The following is a 23,593-nucleotide window of genomic DNA, read 5'->3' on the forward strand; positions in this document are numbered from 1 at the left end:
CCTTCCTGCAGCAGACCACTTGGCATGGCATTCTTGTCCAGCACCACAAATTCCATGAATAAAAACTTAGCAAGAGTTTTGGCAGCAGGAACAGAACTATTTCTACCTTCACACTGGACAACCCAGATCTGTTATGACTCAGTGCCCCTGGAACAACTGGAGAAGGTTATCTGATATATTACATTACACCAGGATAAATAAGATTAAAGATCTTATTATATATCTGGAAAAAAAACAAGTGTTTCAAATAAAGTTGTATTCCCTTTCTCTACCCTCCCCCACAGCAATAAATATTTTTAACTTCAATCTCTTATTTATATCCTATTTATAAACATGCACAACCTTAAATTTTCTTACTAATATCTCATTTACTCTAGTCCATATTCCTGGTGATATCTTTTCATGTTTCCACTTTTAAAAGTTAAACACGATGGTGTCAGATTTCACTATCAAGGAAGGATTAACTCTGAAGTTGAAGATTACAGTCATCTTCCTGTTTACTCCTATAATTACTACCTCACTAAAGTGTCATCCTGCTTTTAGTTTCAACATGTCTTCCAGTGAAGTACACATTGTTGTCATTTGGCAAGTTGCTTTCCTGCCCTTGGCATTAAATACAATGCTCCTTTCTTAGCGTGCGACATCTACATTTGCATCTGTCAGCCTGACATCCTTTTATTCACATCTGCAAGTGTTACATGTAGAGGAGAAGTCACATGGATATCTAGCACATTTTTCTTCCTGCAGCAGCCTTGTCAATAGTTGTTCTCACCAATAACTGTCAACCCTGGCTTTGATGTGTTGTGGGTTCTCTTCTGGGAGATAGTTCTAACTTCTTCATTCAATCTTTGAGCATACAGTTGTCTGAAATAACTGCCTTGATAGTTTCCTTAGCTGAGAAAGAGTATCTATGTGTCTTTCAGGCTTTTGTTTTACAGCTCTTTCCACAGTGCGAGATTTCAGGTCTAATTGAGAGCCTAGAGGTAGCACTAATATATATCAATTAAATAATACGATGGCTAAAGTAAATCTAGCCCTTACACAAAACACACTATTTTCTCTTTAAAAAGTTAACCACAAAGTTACCTTAGCAGATATTTAAATATTTGATGATCCTCACAGTTCATTTATTCTGTTAATGCAAGCTGACTAGACAGCTCACTTAACAAGCTTACCCTTGTACACCAAATTTATGTTTTACCTAAGCAAGAGTATCATCTCCCTTAAGTTTTCCCCTAAAAAAACAACTGACTCACTGCATTGCAACCCGGACATCATGTTATCTTTCTATTCAGACTGAACAGACCATTTAGGAAGACCTCTTCCCTTTTTGTCTTCATGGCAGACAAGTTCCTAGGTACAGCTCTACTGAAAACTTAACACACTGGATAGCAGGTGGTACAACACGAGTGCTAAAATTAAACCAATTTGTGAATTACACAATTTCTATCAGAACTCAAGCAAACCCAGCGTCAACTCTAGGGAATGAGAGAGATGAAAATCAGCCACCTTAAGCTTCATCCGTGCTTCTACCAAGTACTATGCCACTGAAAAAACGTGGTTCTCCTTCAGGTTAAGGGTAACTCCTTCAGGTTAAGGGGTACTGCCTGAAGTCTCCAGCAGAGTAAACGTGCATACAGTGCAAAAAGTGCATACGACAACCTGAAGGAAAAAAAGATGGCGATTTACCAGTAAATCAGAAGACCTTCAGGTGTGTTTTTTGTCTATATGCAGAGTCACGCTTGCTCAATCTTTCCCTTGCTCACTAAGTTCCATAAGAAATGGTGGAGGGGCCTATGGCTGGGCTTACCCAGGGTTTACCATGCCTGACAGGAAAGAGAATAAGCATGTCCCTGTAGGAAGAGATAAGGCATAAGCATACTTGGGCATAAGCACATTCATAATGTGAATATGTATACAGACAACATATCTACAACACCTTTCAACTTCTGATGATTTTCCTTTCCTGTAGAGAATGTGAACTTATTTGTATAAAAATAAAAATTTATTCCAAGGAGCAAATGCTATTAATGTTATTAAGTTTAATTGCATTATATTCATAAATACTTTACACATAGCTGATTTAAACCCTGTAATCTTATGGGTCTTGATTCTGAATTTTCAACAGGATAAAATTCTCTTACTTCTTGACTAGTCTTTAAATATAAAAATATAATTTTTAAAAATTATCAAGGTGACTAAACTACATTCCTCTCAGTACTTCCTCTCAAAGCACAACGTGCCATATATGTGTGCTTTGCGACATTTCTCATTAATATTTTAGGCCAAAACTCTTTCATGTTTAGAGTATAGAATCAATTAGTCCTTGTAAAAACCTTCTATTATTGACTATATTCATAACATTTTATACAGTATATGGTTGTATAAATCTAACAGATTTTGGCTGCAACTTATTTTGGATGTTGAACCATGACTGGTTCTTAACAAATAAAGAGTTTAATACAAGAATAAGAAAAAAAACCTGATCAATTCTTTGCCAAGTGCTTCTCCTACGTTTAAAGCATAAATCTCAGCTAAGGTGTGTGGTGGGTTGACCTTGGCTGAATGCCAGGTGCCCAACCAGGCCACTCGATCACTCCCCCTCCTTGGCAGGACAGGGGGAGAAAATAAGATGAAAAAGAACTCACGGGCTGAGATGAAGGCAGTTTAATAAAGAAAAGCAAAGGCCGCACGTGGAAGCAAAAGGAAAACAAAAAGAAATTATTCTCTGCTTCCCATCAGCAGGCGATGTCCAGCCACTTTCTGGGAAGTAGGGCTTCAGTACGCCATAGCGGTTGCTCCAGAAGACAAATGTCGTAATAACAAATGCCCCCTCTTCCTTCTCCTTTCTCTTAGCTTTTATTGCTGTCATATGGTATGGAGTATCCCTTTGGTCAGTTTGGGTCAGCTGTCCTGGCTATGTCCCTTCCCAACCTCTTGCCCACCCCCAGCCTACTGGCCTTCAGGGGTGAGGGGGGGGAAATGTTGGGAGAGACAGCCTTGATGCTGTGGGAGCACTGCTCAGCAGTAGCCAAAACAGTGGTGTGTTATCAGCACCTTTCTAGCTACCAATACAAAGCACAGCACTATGAGGGCTGCTATGGGGAAAGTTAACTCCATCCCAGCCAGACCCAATACTTCTCATGCAGAGAGGTGAAGAACTACATCATTATGACTGCCAGGAGCTATAGAACTTAAATTGGACTTTAATGCCCAACTATCTCAAACTACTTCTGACAAGAACTTACCACAATACAATTTTCTGTAATCACTACAGTTTTTCCAATAGACCTTTAAGTTTTTGCCTTCAAGACTTACAGTCTCTGTATCTTCAGCAACCCTTTGTTTTGCCTCACCCCAAACTGTTCTTCAACCTCGTCTATACCATTCTTGCTAGTCTTGATAAAGTTTTCTTAATTGCTTAGATGCCATACTGTGGCAGTGATTACCAAGTGGAATTTGATGCACAGGTGCAGAACCACATCTCATACAGTGCATTCATTAAGTCTCAATATGCAAAACCAATTAATTCTAAATCTTTCTAAATACTTCTGCTATGCAAACTGCTATTTGGTTCCCTCCCAGTAAGTCTCTGAGACTCTCTCTCTCTCTCTCTCAGTCTCACTAGCCCACGATTCCCATTCAGGACAAGAACCATTACAGCAGATGCAAACACTTTGTAAGAACAATGCTCCACATCGCTGCAGCTGAACCCTTCGACAGACAAGGAAAAGACAGAATTTTCACTTCAGCCCCCATTACAGAAGCACCCAAACTACACCTCCTCCAAAAACCCAAGCAACTGCAAAGCACAAACAGCCAAAGTTAACCTCTACCCAGATATCACAAGCTTTTGTATCCACAACAGTTTACTGAACACAGTAGACAATTCTGTGATTTGGCGTTTTACTAATTGACACTAAATGACATTTATTTCAGCATGACAAATTTTTACATTCTAATATCCTATAAGGGCATTCCACTGATTCACCTTGACTGCTGGCTTGCTAGATCTTAATTAGAACAGTTGAAAATGGGTACCAGTCTACTAGAAGGAAGCAAGGACAAGTTAGATGGGTCCTGTAAGGCTAAATATGTATAAACAGATCAAGTCAGAAGAGTGGGCTAAATTTTATATAGGAAATACTGAGAGAGCAGTACGTTTTCAATAAATCCATGTTATCAATTATTTGAGGATTAAGTTGGGGATTTCTCTACTAGGTAGAATTATAAAGTTTTAAGAAGAGTTTCTATAAAAAGAAAACTGTAACAACTTTTCCAGCTGAATGCATAACAGGAATTTGATCTTTTTAATCAAGCAAAGAAGTACAATCCTACAGTTACAGACAACTCACTAACTGCAATGCTTATATCTCATTAAATCATAATACAAAGAGTTTCAAAGTCAAATATCCTGAATCTTAACATACCTTTCCCTTGCTGCATCAACTGTGTTCAGTTCTGCAATGTTGCACATAATAGATGGCTCTAAAGAAACCTTCTCGATAAACATTGGAGAGGTAGTGATATTCTGAATCTGAGCTTCCAGAAACACTTCATCTATCTGAAAAAACAAAATTGCAAGTTCATGAAAATGTGATTAGTGTTATTAAAAAGAGCAGACAGTCCTATTGTTAAAAAAAAAAGAGTCATGTGTTTAGTTCATGCCTGCAAATCAAATTAATTAATGCAAGAAAAAAAACCTTAATCCCAGTAACAATAGGAGCAAAAGTGTTAGTCAACAGATATCTTGCCACACAGTGGACGGGGAATAATTTTGCTATGTTCTAGCTATTGCTTATTCGTAACACTTGAGATCACCACTTCCCAAGACTTTCATCAATTCAATTGCAACTCAAATTTTAATCCAAATTATTAAAAAAATAAAAAAAAAAAAGAATAAATGGTAAGGAATTGCAGTGCACATTAATGCCATGCCATGCCAGATTACTAGTGAATCAAGCTGTATAAAAAAATTATAATAAATGTGTGTGTTATTCCTAAATTGTCTTAATATCACATGGTTCAAAAAAAAAAAAATCCTTTAGTACTTCACAAGAACACAGTTTATTTTAATACAATGCACACTGATACAAAAATTCACAGATGCTTCTCCTCACAGTCCGGATCTCCCCAAGGGAGAGACGGAGTATTCAGAGAGTCCCTGAAATGAAACTCCATAGCAGCGAAGTTACCATTAAGCAGGTACCCTTTATTGCAGCGCTGGGCAGCACTGGGGATTCTCCACCATAAGCGCTCCACCGATTTGGTAGACTTTCAGAGATTATATACTATAAAGTCCTACATATTCACAGGATTTCCGAGAACTCATTTACATAAACATGAGATTTCCTGGAACTTATTAACATATGCAGATGTCCGATCCGCATGGGCAGTCGTCTCCCGTGGTGGTCTTCAAGTGGTCTTTGGGGGGGTCTTCAGATGAAGGCTCGTCACAGTGTTCGCGGATTGACCTTTGCTTCTGCGCAAACTCAGTCCTAGGATCATGTAAAAGGTGTCCTTCAAGGTGGCTGTTGTCATTCTTTTGTGACCTCCTGTCTTCCACGTATTTGTTCTCCCAAGGCCCAGTTGTCTGAGATGGGATTATCCCGGAGCCCCCTTATCTTGCAACCATTCGAACTACTCCCTAAATCCCAAAGGCCTTTCTTTTGTTTAGTTAAGTGACTAAGATACTTAAAATATTCTCCTTGCCCCTAGGCTTTTCAGGAGGCATTTTGATGCAGTGGCTTTCTCTATCTTGGCTTTCCTTTCAACACCTTAAAGTGAAATCAGACTGCAGAAGTATCATATACTAACTCATCAACTGCTACATGCAGTTGGAAAGCGCGTTTATAGAAGGACCCCCACAAACAAGAGTTTGTGATAACCAACTTTTAGTTTCAACAATGGGTATTAAAGAAAGAGCTAACCATTTAAATGACTAGCTGCACATATAAAGATCATAAAACATTAGTTCATGATATGCAGAATGAACACTATTTTAAAGACATAATGGAAAAGCAATTGAAAGGGTTAAAGCTCTAACTAAATGTTTATATAGAGCCTCTGTTCCCCAATGCCTTTTCCTATGTTCTTCTCTTACCAGATGCAGTGTTAGACAAGAGGGAATGATTAGTTTCCCTTGTGGGGTGGAAGCCCACCCTTCTTTGTTATATGACCCTTCTAGATCTGTGATAAGCTTTTTATCTTCTATGGTATATTCTGGCTTACCTTCTAGAGAAATTCACCCGTCCGGGACCAAAGCCCCTTCTATTTTTGCCTTCGCTTTAGCTACCTGTTTTGCCTCTCTGTCCGCCAGCTCATTTCCTCTTTCCAATTCTGAGCTCACCTTCTGGTGTGCCTTAATGTGCACAATCGCCACTTTTTCAGGGAGTTGGACTGCCTCCAGCAGTTTCAATATCTCCTCTGCATGCTTGATATTTTTGCCCTGAGAATTCAATAGTCCTCTCTCTTTCCAGATTGCTCCATGCGCGTGTACGACCCCAAAGGCGTATTTCGAGTCTGTATAGATATTCACAGTTTTGCCTTGGGCCAATTCCAAAGCGTGGGTCAGAGCAATTATTTCTGCCTTCTGTGCAGAGGCATTCATGGGTAGAGGTCCTGACTCTATTACTTCTTGACTGGTGGTAATGGCATATCCCGCATGCCTCTTACCACCTAAGACATAGCTACTTCCATCCATGAACCAGTTTTCCCCGTTTTCCATAGGACTGTCTCTCAAGTCCGGACGGCTCGCATATGTTGCTTCGATGGTCTCCAGACAGTCATGGTGCACTGGTTCTCCTGTGTTTCCACTGAGGAAAGAGGCTGGGTTGACAATGTTAGTAACTATGATCTCCACATCATCTTGTTCTACCAGTATAGCCTGATATCTCAGGAATCTTTGTGGAGAAAGCCAGCGTCCACCCTTCGCTTCCAATACAATATCGGCAGTATGGGACACCAATACAGTCCTTTTCTGGCCCAGGGTGAATTTTCGGGCTTCCTGTATGTTTAGTACTACGGCCGCGACCGCTCGCAAGCATTCAGGCCAACCCTTTGCAGTTGCATCCAATTGTTTGGAAAAATAGGCAACTGCTCGTCAACATGGGCCCAGATCTTGTGCTAATATTCCTAGGGCAATCCCCTGCTTCTCGTGGGAGAAAAGAAGAAACGGCTTACTCGCATCTGGGAGTCCTAAGGCTGGGGCCGACATTAAGGCCTTTTTTAACAGTTCAAAGGCCTGCGTGGTCTCTCTGTTCCACTGAAGGTGTTTCTGTTCAGTGGTTGCTAGTGCGTATAGTGGTTTAACGAGCAGTCCATAATTATAGATCCACAGTCGGCACCACCCAGTCATTCCCAGAAAGGTCCGTAATTCTTTCACTGTTTGCGGTCTCGGAGTTTGGCATATTGCCTCTTTGCGGGCTTGTCCCAAAGTCCTTTGTCCAGCACTGACTTCATAGCCCAGATAAATCACCTGGCGCTGTATTACTTAGGCCTTCTTCTCAGATACCCGGTACCCTTGGAGCCCCAGTAAATTTAATAGACTCACCGTCCAGGCCATAAAATCGTCCTCTGTTTTAGTGGCAATCAGGATATCATCCACGTATTGTAACAGTTTTCCTTCCTCAGACGGGGCTTCCCAAGATTCCAAGTCTTTTGCAAGTTGACTGCCAAAAATAGTAGGGCTGTTCTTAAATCCTTGTGGCAGCACTGTCCAAGTGAGCTGAGTCTTACGTCCACTTTTAGGATTTTCCCATTCGAATGCAAATATTTTCTGGCTGGCTTCATGGAGAGGGAGGCAAAAGAAGGCATCCTTCAGGTCTAGAACAGTAAACCAGGTTAGTTCAGGTGTCAATACAGTCAACAAGGTATATGGATTTGCCACTACCGAATAAAGGTCTTCAGTTATCTTATTTATAGCTCGTAGATCCTGAGCCACCCAGTACCATCCGTCAGGTTTGCGGACAGGCAATATAGGGGTGTTAAAATCAGATTCACATTCTTTTAATAATCCTAACCGTAAAAGTTTTTACAATCACTGGCCGGATTCCTTCCCTATCCTCCTTCTTCAGGAGATACTGTTTAATTCTTACCGGTTGTCGGCCCTCTTTAAGTTCAACTTCAACAGGTGAAGCATTCTTCGCCCTTCCGGGTACATCGGTGGCCCATACTCCAGGATATACCTGGTTTAGAATCTCCTTGTTAATTTTTCCTTCTGCGGGAAGACTAGTCAAGGATAGACTCAGTGTTTGGATGTACTGTTGGTCTTTTACCTCCAGAGTAATTTCTCCCTTTTCAAATGTAATTTTTGCACCCAATTGTTCCAACAAATCTCTTCCCAAAAGTGCCTTTGGGGAATTGGGCATGTACAAAAATTTGTGGACGCCCCATTGTTTTCCTAATTTATATCCCAGAGGCTTACAAAAATATGCCTTTTCACTTTGGCCAGTCGCTCCTTTTACCATGACATAATCATCCCCCAGGGGCATCAAGGCTTGATTCAAAACCGAGTACGTCACCCCTGTGTCAACCAGAAACTCTACTTCCTGTTGTTGTTCCTTCCCTAGCTTCATTATAACCAGTGGATCCGCTAGGGTGGATTCCCCAGGTCCCCGTCAATTTTCCTTCATATGGGCCACTATTCTTCCTGTCTGGTGGGTTCGTCCCTGCTCCTTGGACATTCCTTTTTCCAATGACCAAATTTCTTGCACAACGCACATTGATCCCTGCCTAATCGGGGCGGTTCTCGCTTAGGTCTCCTTCCTTCCTCTTCCCTAACAACCGCCACCATTCTTCTCCGTTCTTGTCTGTATCTTTCCTCTCTATTACTAAACACTCTCCATGCTTCATCCAGTAACACTTCCAAGTTTCTGCTTTCTGTGGGGCGCAACTTCTGGAGTTTGTGCCTAATATCCCCTGTGGACTGGCCCAAAAACAGGGAAACTAGTTGTTGTATCCCTACCTCTGACCCAGGACCCAGCGGTGTGCTGCGGCGTATTACATCCCTCAGTCGATCCAGGAATTCAGATGAGGACTCGGAAGGACCTTGTTTAATTGCATATAATGCTGACCAATTTATGGTTTTGGGGATGGCCCTCTCCATCCCCTTCAAAATCCACTCCTGATACGCCTGCAATCTTTCCACATGCACAGTTTTATTCGCATCCCACTTTGGATCTTGGAGAGGGAAATGCTCCTTTACATCCCCTCCTGCAGTCTTATAATGATCTTCAGCCAAATTTCCTGCCGTTTTTAAAATCAATTGCTTCTCTGTCTCGGTCATGAATTCTAATAATAATTGTATATCATTCCAATCGGGGTTGTGTTGTTTTATAATAAACTGAAAATGTTTAGTTACACTTACCGGATCATTCCTGTAATCCTTTGCAACCCTTTTCCATGCTTCTAAATCAGTGGTGGAAAAAGGTACCTTTATTATAGCATCGTCCCGCCATCAGGTGCTACCGCCTCTCGAAGAGGTGCTTGTAAAGCTGCTAGAGTAGATTTCTTTCTGGTACGGGAGGATACAGGACTATGCGAGGGAGCGGAGGTCCCGTCCGAGTCCGCATTCTGCTCCTATGATCGAGGGGGAGGCTTAAGCAAATCAGTTAGATCTTGTTCTGGTGCTTGATGGACTTTATTCATTCTCGTACACCTTTGTCCAATACTACACGCCAAGCAACACCGTCTCAGTTTACCTTTAAGTTCTTTGTTATTTTCCCGCTCAAGGGCGAGTACCAAAGGGTCCTGTGGCGACACCATTCCACAGTCCCTTTGCCACTCCGGATGGTCTCGGAGGGTGAAAAACATATCTGCATATGATACTTCATCCCACTTTCCTTCTCTCCTTAAAAACAACATTAACTGTAGGAGGGTATTATAATCAATTGACCCATTAAGTGGCCACTTAGCCCCATCTTCCAATTTATAGATCGGCCACCATTGATTGCAATATTTAATGAGAGTTTTCTTGCTCTCTGTACCTCCGGTTCCAACAATGTTCTTCCAATGAGCCAATATACAACCCAGGGGACTCTTCTTTAAAATGCCACCCTGAGCGTTACCCGTTTCTCTAACTTTTTCTACCTGTCTTTTATATTACTTCTTGTTAACCCCAGTTCTTTGTTTCAGCTTCCACGCAAATCTTTTCTTGCGGATCTCTATAGTTTTCTCCCAGTCTCCCTCCCACACGTCCCAAATTTCCAGCATTAGATGTTTCTTTCCACACACAAACTTCACTATTTCAGAATTTTGATGGGCTCTTTCCCAATCATAAAACCGTGGGGTTTGGGGAAGGCACTTGAGGCACTCTGCCCTCCATCTGCTAGATAAACAATACCACCTTTTCCCGCAAGATTTACATTTTAGCAGTACCCAAGTCGGATGCCAATTGCCATGCAGTCTAGTGGTGAGTCCACACGCAAAGCAAGGAATTACCCCGTTTGCCCGCCGATGTGGGGATTTGAGAAAGCGTCCGGAATAGGCTGCTCCCAATCCAGAGCCACTTTCTGTCCCGCGGGAGTTAAATATGCCCCCTTCAAGTAAAAGCGTTCGTTTCCCCGTCTTATCCAATCTCCTCCCTCGTTTAAATATTCCCAAGGTTCAAGCCCAAACCACCGAAGGAGTGACTCTCTTCCTTCGTTCTGCCACTTTGATGATTAGCCAGTTCTCCGATACTTAGGAGAATGGCTAAGCACCACGGCAGCCCAATTTACACACCCAAAGATTTACAAATTTTATAAACGTTCCAGGCGCTTTGTCCGTCTCTGGCCGTGCTCCTCGCGGAGTCACGGAACCGCAAATCAGGACTCCCACTCGCTTCACAGCGATGCTGTGTCTCAAACACACATAACACAAATTTTCAACATACAACACAAACATATAATATATGCAATACCCGGGTAAATGAAACAGATAATTATCACTCCAGTTGATATCCCTTCAGCAGCTGCAAAGATTTAAATAATTATTGTGAGAGGTCCGCTTACCCTTCTCCTGCTTCTTATACAGTCATTAGCAGGTCCGTCCTGGCTCCCGACACCGGGATGCAGCGGTGACCTCAGATTTGCAGGTGGTTGTCCGCTCCCGCGGTGAGCGGCTGGCAGCGGAGGCTCCTCCGAGGAAGGTGCTCGGGGCGCGCCTAGGAGCGTCCGCTCCGCAGTCGATCCCGCAGTCGAGCAGAGACTCTCCTGCCTGGCTCGCCATACTGACGTGCGGAAACAGACTCCACAACCCGTAAGGTTGTAAAGTAGGTATGTTTATTCAGCGCTGGGCAGCACGGGGGGCAGGGGGGGGGTCATCCCGCCAAAGTCGTGCGCGCCCACGTGGTAGCTCGTCCTGGATTTATACGACAAAGTGTTACATATACATAAGGTTTCCCAATACGCCTATACATACGCATGACCTGTCCCCGCTTCGTATTAAAATTAGCCCCAAGAGGTCGTTTCCATAAACTCCTCCCAACTGCGCTTGCGCAGTCCTGGTGGTGGTCGTGGGGATGAAGGCTGATGACTCCTCTTCGTCACCGCTAGTAACCCCTTGTTCTTGCGCAGACTCAGTTGCTCCTTGGCTCTTGTCCAAATCGCAGGGTCGGTTTCAGCTGGTTCTTGAGACAAGTTTCTGTTCTTATCAGGGACTGTCCTTTGTTGTGAGACTACCAGGCTCCTCACTTTAATCACCTTGTACAATAGTTAGATAAGCGTAGTTACACTCTAAAGCCCCTTTTCATCCCTTGGGGAGATTCGGACTGTGAGGAGAAGCATCCGTGAATTTTTGTATCACAATGTCAACAACAAGCACAGAGACAGATAGGCAATTAAAAAAGCATACATATTTATAAAACAATAAATAAAAATTACCACAGACTTGAGGTCACTCTAATGGGAAAATTAAAAAAAAAAAAAGAGCACATTAGAGAAATTAGGGTTAAATGTTAAAGAAAACAGGCTAACTTTCAAACTGTTGTGGTTTAACATTTTTTTGCACCATCTAAACAAGATAACATTAGTAAGACAGAAATGTAAATAAAAATGGATGCAAACAAAGATGACCACTACATTTCTAATAAGTTATAGCTAGTATTCTTACATGGTTTACTAGCTTTGCTTCAGAACCAATCCAAAGTAGAGCCTAAAGCACACATGTCACAGATAAGGTATGGTAGAACAAATTGACCCAAAAGAAGAGTTAGGTTTTGAGCAAGTTTAAAGTTTTTCCTGAATTTAAATGCACTCAATGGGTTGTATATGAAATGGAAAAAAACAGTCCTTGGCATTTCACAGATTATTTTTGAGACCTTATATATGTGGATACTTCAAATTATGTGATAATGCATTCTAACAAAGCTATAATACTGCAGCTTATAACAACATTTGGCATAACGTAATCAGGAAAAACTCTTTTCTGAATATCCATCATTCCCAAAACCCAACTTCAATTGCAAACTTTATTTTCTTAAGCGTCTGCATGTTTGTCTCCCTATGCATGTTTGCAGGAACAGAACCTTTTACAGAGCCTTTTCCAAGGTACACCAAAGTCAGTGAGAGACTTTCTATAGACCAGGGCAGGTAATTAAATCCCAGTATTGCAGCAGGTTAGGGTGACAGGGCATGCATTCTATGCATAACTTCCAGTGATCAACTTGATTTGGATACTACTGCAATATGAGCAACAAGCAAAAAGATTAAGGTTCAGCAGCATTCCTTGTCTTTGAAAAAAATGAAATTATGGATGTGCTGGTTTTGGCTGGGGTAGAGCTAATTTTCTTCATAGTAGCTAGCATGGGGCTATGTTTTGGATTTGTGCTGGAAACAGTGTTGATAATACAGGGATGTTTTCATTATTGCTGAGCAGTGCTTACACAGAGTCAAGGCCTTTTCTGCTTCTCACACCACCCCACCAGCGAGTAGGCAGGGGGTGCACAAGAAGCTGGGAGAGGAGACAGCTGGGACAGCTGACCCCAACTGACCAAAGGGCTATTCCATACCACATGACGTCATGCTCAGCAATAAAAAGCTGGGAGAAGAAGGAGGAAGGAGGGATGTTCAGAGTGATGGCGTTCGTCTTCCCAAGTAACCATTATGTGTGATGGAGCCCTGCTTTCCTGGGGATGGCTGAACACCTGCCTGCCAATGGGAAGTAGTGAATGAATGCCTTGTTTTGATTTGCTTGCATGCACGGCTTTTGCTTTACCTATTCAACTGTCTTTATCTCAACCCACGAGTTTTCTCACTTTTACTCTTCTGATTCTCTCCCCCATCCCACCGGGGGGGAGTGAGCAAGTGGCTGTGTGGTGCTTAGTTGCTGGCTGGGGTTAAACCACAACAGTCCTTTTTGGTGCCCAACGTGGAGCTCGAAGGGTTCGAGATAATGACAGGTTTGATTGGAATGTGCTAGATCGAATTTAGAGCTGTTAGTGCTGTTTAGCTATTAATCGACAGGCTCCTGTGCTTGCCACGGGGCTTGCTTGCCTTACTGTATATTAGAGTCTAGTGCTCGTTAGTAGCTGCTTTTGGCTTCTGTTGCTTGCTGTACTGCTGAACTGCTTATCATCTTACTCTGCTGTGCCTGGGAACATTTTGATAACGGCAATGGCCATGCGCCTGGGCTGGCAGATGGCCAGGGCATTGCTGCTGTTTCTGTGCTGCTGTACTGGACAGGCTGGAACTCCAGTGTGAACCCGAGTCGAAGGGACTGTGACCTGTGGATGAGTCCACGCGGGAGCAGGACACCCCAAAGCATCTGTGGACGTGGATAAGCCCATGCCAGAGCAGGTACATCTCGAAGCATCTGTGGCCGTGGGTATGTCTGTGCCACAGCAGGTGTACCTCTGAAGGGATTGTGGCCCAAGGATAAGTCCACGCTGGAGAAGGTACACCTTGAAGCATCAGTGGCTGTGCATGAGGTCATGCTGTAGCATCTCAAAGCGTGTGGCCACGGATAAGCCCATGACAGAGCAGGTACTCCCCTGGAGGGACTGCAGCCATGGGTAAGGCCATGCTGGAGCAGGTTTAATTCTGAAGAGAATGTGGCTGTGGATAAGTCCATGCCACAGCAGGTATACCCCTGGAGAAACTGTGGCTCATAGATAAGGCTCCACTTGGAGCAGGTGCACCCCTAAGGGACTGCAGTTTGTGGACAACTCCAAGCTGGAGCAGGGGAAAGGGGAGGAGTTCATTGCAATGTTAAACCCAATGGTCTGGTCCAAAGGGGCCAGGGGTGGAGACTGTAATGGAAATACCTTTAAATTGTTGTAACCCAGGATTTGAGTTGTGTGTTATGGGAATTACCATACCAGGAACCACCTGAACCAATGGAGGAGAAGCCTTACAAGAAGCAGTGCAAGTGCAGCAGTGACCCGACCTGAGCTGGCTTTGATGCCCAATAACTCCACGCAACACACCACCGCTCCTGTCCTGAGTGACTACCATCACAGATGGAGTCCAAAGTCATGGACTAAATGAACTCAATGGACATTTTGTGGACATTTTACAGACATTTATGGACATTTTACAGACATTTCACAGAGGTGGTCCATACACTAAGGGAATGATACCTGTGTATTGTATGAAAGGATAGGAAGGGGGTGGTGGTTAATGAGGATGGATTGGATAATGTGGGACCTGAGCATGACATAAATGGTATGGAATAAGGGGTGGATCCTGTCCTGGTTTCAGGTGGGATAGAGTTAATTTTCTTCTTAGTAGCTGGTATAGTGCTGTGTTTTGGATTTAGGATGAGAATAATGTTGATAACACACTGATGTTTTGGTTCTTGCTGAGTAGATTTTACACTAGTCAAGGACTTTTCAGCTTCCCATGCTCTGCCAGGTGCACAAGAAGCTGGGAGGGAGCATAGCTAGGACAGCTGACCCAGACTGGCCAAAGGGCTATTCCATACCATATGACATCATGCTCAGTATATAAAGCTGAGGGAAGAAGAAGGAATGGGAGGGACCGTCACACGTGATGGAGCCCTGCTTTCCTGGCGATGGCTGAACACCTGCCTGCCGATGGTAAGTAGTGAATGAATGCCTTGTTTTGCTTTGCTTGCGCGCACGGCTTTTGCTTTACCTATTAAACTGTCTTTATCTCAGCCCACGAGTTTTCTCACTTTGACTCATCTGATTCTCTCCCCGTCCCATTGGGAGGGAGCGAGCAAGCAGCTGTGTGGTGCTTAGTTGCTGGCTGGGGTTAAACCACTATAAGATCCTTGAATTATAAAGTAATTAATGTTTAATTACACCTAGATCCTTTGTAATCCCATTTGATCTCTTGGCAAATACCAACTATATCTGGTAAAACACAAACCTAAAGTTTCAGCTTCTGCACTACTCAGGATGATCTTTAACTGGCTTAGGAACTGGGAAAACCTTCGTGTTTAAGTCCTTGTTTTAAAGACAGCAGGAAAAATTCACCATAGATACACATTTGCAAGTGGGATATCTGTGTCTGTGTTTGTACGCCTTATGTGTATACCTGATTGCCCTTGGAAATACACTGTTAAATCATGATAGCTGTAGGTACTTACCATTAGCCGAACTTTATACAGATTGGCAGTACTGGAAGAGTTGTGTTATGTTTATAATTAAATCTATGCAGAAAACTGTTAAATAGTAAGGTCTTACATAAATTATTACATTATTGCCAGATAATCTAATCTGTAGATGAAATTGTGTAGATTTATAGAGGGCTGGAATTGTGGATGCAATGAGTTAAAAATAAATGTCCAACATTTTCTTCAAGCATGTAGATTTCTTTAGCTGTTACTCCATTTGCTTTGAGTACTTTTATTTTGTCTGACAAATCTCTTGGTATACTATTAATTACAAAGTATACAAAAATAATACATAGAAGTTATTACCACTAATTGAGTTTCAGACATGGTGGGAATACAGAGAATGTTTTAAAAAAAAAAAAAAAAAAAAAAGAAAAGAAAAATGGAAGTTAGGAGAAATTAGTGTTTCAGGAGCTCAGAAGGTTGCTGCTAGAATCAGCTTGAATCCTTATCAGAGTATTCAGAGATGACTGCGTGGAGGATGAGGCCTTTTTTGATCTTGGCTCATCATGTAAGTACAAAAACAGGAACAAGTTGCTTTTCCCTCCTTCTTTACCCTTAAACATCTGTGAACAGCCACACACCATCATCTTCATATCTCTGGATAGTTTTATGGTTATTTCATGTTAGAATGCAAAACTGATAGCATATACTGTACAAGCCTGCTGAACCATAATATTAAGCTTCCTGAAAGTTTTTGATAAAAATTGAATCTTATCCTTTTTCAGTATAACTTGCCAATTGACACAAATAATCACTTAATGGCTATAGCAGGAACAGAAGTATGCTAAACCCAGTTCATATTTCAGTTCACAGATTGTGCCCATAATATAGGCCTGTAACTAAGAAATGTAATCTTTTGACTCCTTAGAAACAAAAAGTTGTTTGTGATTTTAATGCACAGCTGATTTTTCAGCAAAATGTGAAAAAGATGTTTTTGATGCTGGAAAACTTATGTTGTGATCTCTGATCTTTTATTTGAATACCTTTATTTTAGTTTTATCTTTAGAATATAACAGTATCCTTTTACCAATAACCAAAGATAAGTGCAAGACTGAACATATTTCAAGAATATTTAGTGGAATATCAGAAGATTCATAGGATTAAGTCCTATCAAAGGGTTATATAAATTTCAACCATCATGGTATTTGCTCTTGCTCCCAGGCTTTGTATAAGTTGCAGAGGGCTCTGAGAGGTTCATTTGACAAATAGCCGCAGTCATTACTAGGGGAACAGAAACTGTTCTTTTTTGGGACTTCTTTTTATTCCTTTTCTTTCATGGGAGATCACTGCCCTCACAGCAGAATGCAAAATGCAATATATGGATACTCCTGAGCTGCCTCAAGTGTGAAATCCAACAGCGTAGTGGACTCTAGTGGATGCCTGTGAATGCCAGCGGACTCCAGTGGAAACTAGTGGGAAGTGCTTTTAAGTTAAGCCACTTACTTACAATTTGTATTGAAGAAGCTGAAGAGTGTTCTTAACATAAAAACAGCTGCTGGGTCATACCAAAAGGTTCGTTTGGCCCTGGATCTTGTCTCTAAGAGCGGCTACAAGGGGATAACTAGGGATAACTGGGCAAAGAACAGGGCAAGCATATATGGCAGTTCCTCTTTCTACTCTCCAGTGTCTAACCAGTTCCAGGTTAGGGACATATATGAAGGTCAGAGCCCTTACTGCCACACAAACCATCTTCACGCAAAACCAGCCAATCCTAAATAACCTGTAAAAGGGAAATGCTGGACTTTTTAAGGGGGCCTTAAAAAAACCCCTTAAGCAGAACACTGTTGTCCCTAAACAAGGAGCTGTTAGTACTGTGATAATCCTGTAAGAAAATGAACAATGAAGTTACTTGTGAGATAAGAGGAAAGAAATGTATCTACTAACCACATTCACATAATACCTTTACTGCATTTACAATAAGTCTTTGCATTTTTGGGGGCTACCCAAAAGTTACAAGGGGAGAGGTGAGCATTATAATTATTTTCCCAATTCTTCTTTGAACCATTGGCTTAACAGCTTTTATTAAAGATAGTTCCATTTATAAAATGTTGCAAGACACTGTGGTAGAAAGAATGCCAGAAAACCATCTAAATTAGACAAAGTTGTAATCTGTGTCCAAAGCAGTATGTACTGTATGCTCTAGAGTATTTAATAAATCTTTTGCAGCTATACAGTCCAGGAATATGGAAAGGAAAGTCCAATTCTTTCCATTCAAAATAAATCCGTGCTCATTTCATGACCCAATTTTACAATCTCTGACATTAATGTATGTGTTCATGCTTTTATATAAAGCATACCAAGAAATGGGGAATCACCATATATTTCAGCAGATGCTAAATAAGCAGTCTGTGATGCTCATCAGTAGGAGTACCGTAATTCTCGTTCAATTCAGAAACTAAAAAAGTCACTTTTAGGTTCTTAGACGGAGGTGCCTAATTCTGCACTGGGAGTGTCATTCCTAGAGCTGAGCACCAGACTGCAGAATGCTGCAGTGCTCTGCATGGTAATAGCCAAGTCTTCTTGTGAGTTAATTCCAGATTTTTCATTCTAAAATCAAAATAACTGAATTCTTATGTATTTTCTAAGATTTTCTGCATAGCTTATATATGTTTCTGTGTACACTAATCTTCGAGGAACACCATTTGCCAAATTTTTCCATAGAGATTTTCCATATACATTTTCTACACATTGTACAATTCATCTCAACTTTGTTCTCCATAACTCTTACAGATTGTTCAGATCTTATGAACAACTTTCTCTGGAAATAGGAAAATAACAAAACAAGAATACATAGAAAAACTATAATAAACATAGCTGGAAAATGCTCCCTTTAAACAAACTGTTATGCCTACTGAGCTAATCTTCTTTCTGGTATCTATCTCTTGACTTGGAAAGTTGGAACTAGACAAAGTGGGAAAAAAAATACTCTGTCTTTTAAATAAAACAACTCTCTCAGATGAGTTATCTCTTGTTTTCTGCTTAGTACTATTCCTGTTCTTGTGTGGAACTGTATTATTTTTTCTATACTTTCTACTTCAATCTTAATGAGGATAGGATCAGCTCCATCTATTTGCCTGGAAAATTTGAGGCCAATATCCATTCTGCTATAGGGATTCCCTAATCAGTTTGAGTGGTATAAGATTCTTCATTTCAGGTTTACTAGAGAGATATTTAATCTTACCCCTCCCACTGTCCACCTCTTCCATGTTTTGAGCAAGCTCAGAGTGTTACTCTTACCACATCCATATTCTCTGATCTTCTCTCTGCCCTGCCTCATCTGTGTTCCACCAGGGAGGAAATTGGCCAGGACATGCTGGAGGATGCCAAGCTTACATGACCTGAGTTTTCCAGGTTTATTTCCAAATCTTATACTATTGGGGGTTAACTGGAAATTCATTATTAGGAAACAGGATGTACTTAATAGTTAGACAGTTAGATTGTAGGAGTGTAGTCCGATGGATGGTGTTCATATATTAAAAGTTTAAATATAAACAGGATGTCCTTTGAAATGTCAGTAATAATTGATTTTGGATTCTTTGATGTAAACCAACCAAGGACGCTATGGAAACAGTGGACAACATACCTGTCCTTTCTATGAACTATCCTGATTATAATACTAAAAATCACACCCCCTACTGTGGGACCCTCCTCTGATTAAGGGGACCCCCTACTCTCTGAGCATGCTCTGTAAAGATGTACCTATCTTGTTACCAAATTAGGAATGTATATTAACATATACCAATCAGGTAGCAAAAAGGCTATGTAATGGATTACGTATGTTACGTTTGTACTGTATAAAAAGGGCTGTTGGTAGAAATCTCATGTGCTTGATTTGTGGGAAACCACCGAGCACCCAGGCTTGTGCAAACCTGAAATAAATAATCAATGTCTCTCCTGAGTGTGTGATTATTGGCCTGTTGCACACCAGGCAAAGAATCCGCTTTTCGGACAACAATACTAAAATAATCGGCTTGGCCAGGTTCACAGGGTCTTGCAGAAACAAGGAGGCTCGGGTGACTATAAGCCCCACATGAGCATAACATACACAGCTGACTGATTGCAGGGAGCATCCTAGAAAAGATGGTCTATCATCCTGCCTTGGGTAAGGCTCTTCGTATTTAAATGAAGACATTCTTGTCCATGTCAGTATTGCTGGGCAGAAGTACCCTCAAGGCCATACTTGAAGCCAAATGCATCACTGTGAATTTTGTTTTAGAGGGCCATCAAGGACAGCTCAACTCAAAAGGGGTGCATTTTTCCAGTTGAAAGTACACTTTGATATGCATTCTCTCTCTGAAATACAATGTGCCAGGCACAATACCTTCTACTTCTCTCATTAGCCCTTGAGATGATGGCAAGTGGTTGGTATTAGGCTGAACACATGGCCCAGGGTCATTTCTAGAGATGTTTTTAGATCTCCTCCTGCAAGGGGAGATGAGATTTGTAAGCTATCTGAATTCAGGCTATTTACAAGGAAATGTCAGTGAAAAAGACTGGATCTCTATAGCACCATTACCTTCAAGCACCCCTAGAATCTTTTAGTTCAGGGGACTAAAAATGAAGCCCTTATGCTATATGGTCAACCAAAGTATTTTAGCAAGTGTATTTTTGTCATTTATAACAAAATTTTATACTTAATTAAAAAAAATATTATTCTCTCCCCAAACACTGCTGGGATATTTCTAAATATGATAGGTTAATAACCTCAAGTCTTCACTGACCAGATCAAGATATATCTTAGGAAAAAACCCCACATTTTCAAGCATGTCTATCCAAATGTATACGTAACAAGACTCTCATCTTACAGCAATGCACTGCTCACCAAAGACTTGTAGCTGTCTTTTCTATATTTATTTCAGTTAATAGCAAGATTCCTGGAATCAATCCCAAATACCTCTGAATATATCTAGCAATGTTAAACTGAAGTTTAATATAAATATTTATTTAAACAAAAAAGTGTCTTTGCCAATCCTATCTATTGTTGACTGACATACTAAAGGATTCAATGGCCTAAAGTCAAGTCAAGAGTGCTTAATGCTTTAGCTAACTACTTCCATGGTCAGCAAAGACTAACAAACTGGTTAAGACATGGAGTAATATACTCTGCACTCAATAAATGTGTGATCCTGTCCAGAGCTTCTGAGACACAGTTGCTGAAATGGGTTATACATATTATCAGAATTCACAGTAGAATTCCTCTCTCTGCTGCAAAGACTTCTACTTGCAGCAAAGAAAAATTTATGCTAAGAATCTGCATACTACTTTCCATGCAAGTTTATTTTCTAAAAAGTTGCAGATCATCAAAAACATATATAGATATGATGAAAGAAAAATAAAAGTCATCAAATAAGCTCACTATTTTTATTTGAATGAGGTTCACTCTGGAAAATTATTTTATGTAATAAAGCAAAACAGATAAGTCAAACTGTATTGGGAATTCTGTCAGAAATTCTAATCACAGATGTGAGGAATTTTTTAACTGGAGCCAAAGCTTTTCCTGGTAATATACCAGTTTTGACAAAATTACTATTGGAAACATTTTCTCAGCTCCAGTAGCGGGTGTAGGCAAGAAAATTTAGTTGTCTGTGACAGGGAATAACTAACTTGTTGGTCTGAGCAAGCAGCTGGGTTTTGCAGAGCCCATATATCTTTGCTTTGCTTGATTTAGAGCAGGGAGTTGAACCCATGTGAGGGTCCTAACCAGACAGCGATAAGTTGTCTTTCTTTTTAGCTTGATGAGTATTTAATCAGTTATACACAGTGGAGCAGCTCCAGCCACAGAGACAGCAACGTGAGCATTCCCGAGTCTGATTCAGGCAGGATCTGATTTGAAGGCAGGTCTTCCAAATCCCATGAGGATACCATGAGCATGAGGCAATTGGCTATGATATGTGTCTGTCTGTTCAAAAGGTTATTTTTGGTCCTGATGCAGAATGGGGAAAAAAACTCTCCACAATCTGTCCTTTCAAAAGGATAGACTCTCCCTGTTCTCCACACCACTGCATTTGCAGAAAAGGTTGAGAAGAACCTGTCACAATGTCTATCCATGGAGACAGATGATGTGGCTAAGGTACACCTGACTGCATCTGCTGCAGAGCTTCCTTGGTGACTGTGGTTTATTCATCTTATAAATGAATTTGCTGCAGAAGCAGGAATTTTGGAATAGTAATAAAAAATACTCATCCATGCTCAACATTACAAATACCTGTTTTAATTAAGTAGACATACCCAGAAATACACACCAAAGTAGCAATTACCCATGCGCGTATATGATGAAGAAAAGGAAACGGAGGAATTCGCTCCCTGTGTGTCACATGGCAGTAAGCAGCGCTGCACCGCCCAGGGCGCTCTCCCGCGCTCCTTCCCCGCTCGCCGACGCAGGATGGCGCTCTCGGTATGAGCAATTAAACCGGGCGGGGGGGGGGGGGGCAGGTTGACAACGTATTTTGAGAATAAAGCGTTTCTCTCTCTGAATGCCTGTATTCCTAAGGAGCATTGGATTTACAGCTCCGGTTTTCAATACGCTGATATATTCTTCTACTCCCCAAACCACTGTAACATTCATCTGTCCAAAGACTGTAAAAGGATATCACAAATAAGTGTTTATTGTATTTAGTGGGAAGTTTCAGTATGACTGATGACAAACGTGACTACCTTTCTAAGGGGTTGTGCTTATTTTGTCATAACTACTGTTGAAAGAAATTTCACATACTTATATGTAGAAACCTAATTTCACTATAGCAGTGCTTCATATTAAAAAAAATGTGTTCAGCGTTTATTTGAAACGGTGAATGCCAGCCACAGGTCTGACTTCTCCATCTCACAGGGCATGCAGCCAGCCCTAAGTGACCATTACTATGAGGACTGTGGACTCTGCAGACTGATCCTGTTCTTTCCATCCTCGGAGAAGTCCCAGAGTAGCTGTACTCTTTGACCTTTCACTGTGAATCATTTCACAGTTCAGCCAACTATTCACCAGAATTACACCTACTACCTCCAGCTCAGGAGGAAAACGTGCACACACACCTCCACCACTTGGGAAATACTGTTAGCAGAAACTTGAAACCTTAGAATCTAGATTCAGAAAGGATTTTTTTTCTCTTTTTTTGGCTATTGGAAATTAACTTGGCGGTTATGAGAGCAAGCCTCAGATTCCACCCTCTCCCTCCCCCAGCAGCTTCTATCCCCACACCACTGTTAGCTTCACTGAACATAAACGATCCCGCAGATCGCCGAGCTACCCTGTATCATTTGTACCTTTCTCCTGCTTCCGACGCGTACCCCAGATTGGGCTGGCGATCCCGCGACACGACGACCGCATCCGGATTGCCCCGCTCCCCCCCGCCCCGCCCAGTGCCACCAGGTTCCTCACCGCAAATGAAAGTGAAAGCGCTACGTGTGGCACCGCGCGGTGTGCGCGGGCAGGGCCGGGCCCACGCGGGACCCCCGGCCAGTCGGCTGGGCCCCGGCCCCGGCCCCGCTGCGCTGTAGCCGCGGCCGCGCTGCGGTGGTTACTCAGCTGCCACTCGCTGCGCAGGCTTCAAAAACCGCCTCCCCTCAGCTGGAAATGATGGGGTTTTATTATTTTTCGTTTAATAAAGCTTGTTATGGAGCACAAGCCAGGCCGCCGGCGGGGAGGGGGCTGCCCCAGCCCGCCGCCCACCGGCAGCGCCTGCCCGGCGCCAACCGACTGCACACCAGAGCTGCGGCAGCTGTAGTACGGCCACCCCAGCACCTCCCTGCGGTGAGACCGAGCTCCTCGCTAGCGACGCTGCTCCCACCTCACCCCGCGGCACCGGGCGGCGGTCGCGCCGGAGATACTGCCCCCACCCCCTCCGCCGCGAGGTGCGCACGGCCTCCCCCCCTCGCTGTTTTTTGTTACCCCGACTGTACCCCTGCCCCTCCGCCGCCACGTGACGCGGCGCGCATGCGCGGCCACGCCGCCGGCTCGGGGCACATCTGCAGACTGACGTCAGTGTGCTCCGCGCCGTTCTCCGGGCGAGGCTGCCAAGGTTCTTTGCTGTTGCCGCGC

The 23,593-nt window shown here is 42.3% G+C and overlaps 1 pseudogene; it reads right to left on the reverse strand.

The window, feature by feature from the left end:
* LOC148055179 (trafficking protein particle complex subunit 13-like) overlaps positions 1-12,488 on the reverse strand; it is a 52,164-nt pseudogene extending 39,676 nt beyond the window's left edge.
* Positions 12,489-23,593: the final 11,105 nt, after the last annotated feature.

Source organism: Nipponia nippon, unplaced genomic scaffold (assembly GCF_047370975.1).
Source record: "Nipponia nippon isolate SJK-2023a ecotype South Korea unplaced genomic scaffold, ASM4737097v1 scaffold_26, whole genome shotgun sequence".
In the NCBI taxonomy this organism is placed as follows: Eukaryota; Metazoa; Chordata; class Aves; order Pelecaniformes; family Threskiornithidae; genus Nipponia; species Nipponia nippon.